At 40.5% G+C, this 5,451-nt stretch overlaps 1 pseudogene; it reads right to left on the reverse strand.

The window, feature by feature from the left end:
* Positions 1-4,161: 4,161 nt before the first annotated feature.
* LOC117038438 (iron-sulfur cluster assembly 1 homolog, mitochondrial-like) lies at positions 4,162-4,550 on the reverse strand (annotated as a pseudogene).
* Between the last annotated feature and the right edge of the window lie 901 nt (positions 4,551-5,451).

The raw sequence follows: 5,451 nt of genomic DNA on the forward strand, positions 1-5,451 counted from the left end.
TCGTTAATGTTCAAGGAGTTAAAAGACATGTGGTGTAGTAAAGAGGGTGGAGTACAGAAGACATTAAACAAATAATATACAAATAATATAAAATTTGGATAACGTGTCAAAGGAAAGTGCAAATAGCTTGGTTGCTATGAGAGCCTTATCTAACCTTCAAGGACGTGTGAGAGAACGATGTGCTTGACGTTTATATGCGGAAATTACCAGCGTTAAATTAAAAAGTGTTTCATTATCTGGAAAATAATTGGGCAGCAATTTAAATTCCACTGCATTTTGAAGTAAATATTGTGAGGCAATGACTCTCTTGTTACTCTAAGCGCGCGTTTTTTTCCTTCTATATGTCGTTCATAGAATGACAAAAGGAAGGTCTAGAAAACCTCAGAAGTGATCTTTGCCTTAAGATTGAGTTGGGAAGTCAACAAAGGAAATTGCTGAATGTGAGTAAGCTCAACTTTCTAAGTTGGGTCAGGAGTAAACTTGGTGAGACATTCATTCTCTGGAAGGTAAGTATGCCTCATGAGGATAGAATTGAGTTGCTTTTCTAGAAGCAGGTTCCCATCTTGGGATTCTGGTTAGTGATGAGATTTTGTTTTATTAAGTGAAACGTTTTTTTCTCTCATATGACCCAAAAGAGCCAGCTTGCATTTGTTTTGACCCCTGGAAGTCTCTAGTCTGAAAAAGCATTATGTAGAGGGGTTCCAGAAATCTGCTTCAAGGATCTGCTACCACAAAGGATGCAGTGATTCATAGAAGCTGCTAACTCGACAGAAGATTTGTAATCAGAGATCCTAAGGCTCATTATGAACCTCTGGATCAAGAGTCAGCAAATTTCAGTCCTTGTGCCAAAGCTGTCCCACTGCCTATTTTTGTATGGCCTACAAACTAAGAATTTTTCTTTTTTTCTTTTTCTTTTTATGTTTCTTTAGTTGAATGTTATGCTTGTGTCTTAGATGCCCTCTTTGAAAGATTACTCACTTTGTTGAGCCTGAATTATGAGATTCTCCATATTCTAGCCCTATTCTACCTACTAAACTATATTTCCCACTGTTCTCCAAGTAAAGCTTACAAATGCATTAGCATGGTCTCATCAGTGTTCCCTTCTTCATCGACCCAAACATTACTCTGATTCTTTTGTCCTGTCTGTGCTCCAGGATGGAACCATTCTGATCCCTTAACAATTCTCTAAATATAGCCCATATATGGAGAAAAGTTGTATTCGGTGTATTTTGAATATGTTTAGTTCTAATTCACTTTTTGTATTGAACTCAGTGCTGAGAGAGATTGGAGAACATTTTGTCAACCACACCTGGAGAAGGCTAAGCTGAAAATCCATGTAGATGTTGGAAACCAAACCTTTGATTCTTGAAATGACTAAGTTTTGAAACAGACTCTGGAATAGATGTACTGCATAGAAGAGAATTCCCCATTCAAAGTGTATTTATAGAATATGACATGCAAAGCAGCGTGCTAGGCACTGAAATATGATTTTGAATAAGACAAGGGTTCTACCCTCATTGAATTTAATAGTCTATAAAGGATACAAATAAGTAATAAGCATATATAATTTAGTGTGTCAAGTGCTATAATGAGAGAAGAATAAAGTGCTATGTTAGCATCTAGAAGGGACAACAGGTTAGGCTCAGGTAGTTTTATGGCAGACATGAAGCCTAAAGGCTGATATGTAAAGGATGAGGAAGAGTCAGGCAGGTAAAGACATATTGGCAACAATGTAGACCAGAAGTGTCCAAACTTTTTTCAATGTTTTTCACCAAGGGCCATATGCGGTAAAACACACAAACAGCCGGGCCACTCACTCGAGGTGAAGGACGTATTGCCTCACCTGGTTTATTTTAGTAAACTAAATATATTTTTGGAATTTGCTATGGGCCAATTAACAGTGGACCATGGGCCACAGTTGGCCCGCGGGCCGCAGTTTGGACACCCCTGGTGTAGATAGTCACATGCTGCTGAACAACAGGAATACATTCTGAGACATGTGCTGGGCGATTTTGTCGTTGTGAGAACATCATGGAATGCACTGACAGAAACCTAATTGTTATAGTCTGCGCATGTCCATGTATGCGCTGAGCTTTTATATAGCACAGTAGCTTTTTGGACACCAGTAGCACTATTAACACATGAGTAATTATAGTGTAAGCCCTGACAGTTGGTTTTTCTTTCTGTAATCCAAGTGACTGAATCAAGTTTGATTGCCGAAGTGTCCACTTCAAAGAGGCATCCTTTACAAAGAGGCATTTGCTTCAACAAGGGCTATCTGAAATAAACACATTACCAGCCACAAGACTAATAAAGAGTCAGGAACCTCCCCACACTGAGGCTCCTTTGTTTTAGATGTTGGCTGACATGTGGGCTGCTTCTATTTTTCTCTTCCTCGTGCTTTAAATTCTTTTTCTTTCCTTCTTTCTTCTTCTTTCTTTCTTTCTTTCTTTCTTTCTTTCTTTCTTTCTTTCTTTCTTTCTTTCTTCTTTCTTTCTTTCTTTCTTTCTTTCTTTCTTCTTTCTTCTTTCTTTCTTTCTTTCTTTCTCTTTTTCTCTCTCACTTTTCATGATCACAAAGAAGCCACATTTTTTTAATTGACAGCTTAGTCTCTACACACATTCAGTATTGCACAGATTATAAGTGATTTGGCAACTATATTAATACAAACTGATCAGCATAAAGCTACTGTTCTAGGTTTTGGTGCATTTTGTGTCAGGTATTTTAGTAATTATGACAAACATCAAGGAACTCATCTACTTCATAAAAATCACCTTTGAAAAAAAAGCGTATATGTCCTCTCGTAAAACACTTAATATGTCAAAGCCAGGAAAATCAGTAATTAAATGACAAAAGGAACACTATTAAAGAAAAGTTGGTAACAAAAATGTTAACTTAAAACATTAAGTTTAAAATTAAGTTTAAGCAACTGGACTTTCGATCCAAAAAGTGTATACAGATTGGGAATTTTAGGAAAAGCCCCTTATGTTCTGCTTCACAATTACTACTACTTTCCAAAATGGTATTTCTGGATTGCTACAATGTCTTGTCTACTAGTATAAGCCATTACTTCACAGTTCCAAAGAAACATCATGGTAATTCATATAAATTGGTTTTAAAACAAGATTCTTTCTCACTCAAAATAAAATAATAATATGATCTCCATTAAATTACACAGAAATCTTATTGAAATGTCAACCAGATAGAGAAGCCAGACCTATAATTTACCTTCACTGCCTGCATCAGAGCACCAGGTTGGCGTGTCACCTGCATAGAGGGGGAGACAAGAGTAGTCCCCACTTTTCAGTGTGGGGGTGGACACAAGCCCTTCGACTGCGCCAGGGTTTACTTTCCTCAGGTATAGAACTGAGGGGTTGGCTAAATAAATGGCTTGTAAGAGGCCTTTCGAATAAAAGGATCTAAGTCAGCTTGAGACTCCACCTTGAGCAGAAGTTTAGGGTGGCAAAAGAAGTGGATGGAAAATGGTGGGTTAAGAATTCTTACCTTTTGATGCCATCATTCAAAACCACTCTGCATAGCAGTTCAAGGAAATCTTTGTTTGATACTTTCGTCTAATGGCTGGTGCTAATAAAGGATAAGCAAATGAGGTGTCTGACATGACATTTTGGATAAAAATGTAGAAAGGCATACCAAGTTTGGTTAGAAAAACAATGCACCACCATGTCACATCAGCCGTCAGGACTTTCTGCCTCTGAATTTTAAGAACCATCAATGTGGTCTGGAGATACACACTGAAGCCATTCAACAGAGATTCATGGAGTGCAGGACACCTACTAAGAATGTGTTTCCCGAAATCCTCTCAGGCAGGCAGCTTCCACGAAACTGGTTCTAACAGAAAGGATGTAAGATAATTCAGTGCAGGCTAGGACTTCTTTTTTTTTTTTTTTTTCTTTACCACTCAGAAAAATAAACCAAAGAGAGTGAAGTCTTCTCATTTTCTGTCCCCTGAAAAGAATGCAAATATCACTTCTTCTGGAATATAACACACTGGCTTCATTTTCAAAATGCATCGCTTTATTTTCCTTATACGGCAGCCATGCATTAAAAACCTTAAGCACGTGACAGCTACATGGTTTCATCAGTAAGCCCAGGGCTTCCACAGGCTTTCCTGGCACTTTCAGTCAGAGTAGTCCTCAGGGGTCAAATAGTAAAGCTTTCTCCACAGCCACACATTCCTTTGATGTTTGGTTACTGAACGCAAACTCACTGGAAAAGTTGTCTTTAACACAGTCTATTTCTGTTAAAAGTGTTATCTGTGCTTTCTTTCCAATGGATACTCTGACTCCATCTTGAACAACTTCTTCATCAGAATCTGCTTTTGTCTTTGTTTATTCTAGAGTATCAGAAAGGCCATTACAACCTCTGGTTCAGTCGCCAACTCTCACACCTACATGTTCAAGCTTATCTTAAAGAAGTTTTATCTTGTTTACTGCTCAAGGTGTCAGGGTGAAGGTGGCCCGGATGGGTGGCCGCTTCCTCTTGCCCACGGCCAGGACAGTGGCCGGGAATAACGAAGGTGACGTCCTCATTATCCAGGGGCCTGAGTGCCTCCAGCCAGAATTCAGCCACCTCAGCCTCTCTCCCTGGACACAGTGGACACATTGATGCCACGAGCACTGGCACAGGACACCCTTTAAATTCTTGTTTATGTTTTAAACTCACCAATAAAGAGTGAGCCCTCAAAACTCTAGACCCCTGTCATGCGGGGACTCAGCTCCCGCTCTACCACACAGAACTCAGGACATGGTGAGGCCAAAAAGGAACTCCCGTAGAGCCATAGGTAGGGGAGTCATACCACTATATTCTCGCTGGCGGTTGGGTTGGAGACACAGGAAGCAGGAGCCACATGACCCGCAATCCGCCATCTGCTTCTCTGCCAATCAACCAACCTGACTGCCTAGCCACGGCAGTTATATTAGTGGCTAATGGCTAACTGGTAATCATTGATGGCCACTCAGCCACAGTGGACGGCCATCTGATTACAGCTGATGGCCATCTAATAACCAAGCCAGCACCTTTCCACGTGAGGACGAGAGCCTGGAAACTGCTCTCCTGGCTCTGTCCCCATAGCCCTCATTCTCAAAGCACGCTCCACACTTGAGAACAGTCTGTGTCCCTTGGCGTGTCTTGTATACTCCAGGGCCTGTAAGCAAGAAACTCTTTTTTCTTCAAAGTTTTCTAATTACCACGTGAGGGCAAAGTTTTCTAAGTTACCACGTGAGGGCATCTTACAATCGGAATAAGAAGCACAAGGGTCTGGCCAGTTGTAACATTAGTTTGGAGAGGGGAGGTGTCTGTAGGAAGCTCCCAGGCCTACGTGAGTGCCCCAGGCATTTTTAGCTGATAGCTATCGATTGACAGAGATGGGCACAAAACAGTAATGCCTTATGCCATAGCACTCCGACTTTACGACAGCTACGTCATCACTCG

This window comes from Rhinolophus ferrumequinum, chromosome 18 (genome assembly GCF_004115265.2).
Source record: "Rhinolophus ferrumequinum isolate MPI-CBG mRhiFer1 chromosome 18, mRhiFer1_v1.p, whole genome shotgun sequence".
In the NCBI taxonomy this organism is placed as follows: Eukaryota; Metazoa; Chordata; class Mammalia; order Chiroptera; family Rhinolophidae; genus Rhinolophus; species Rhinolophus ferrumequinum.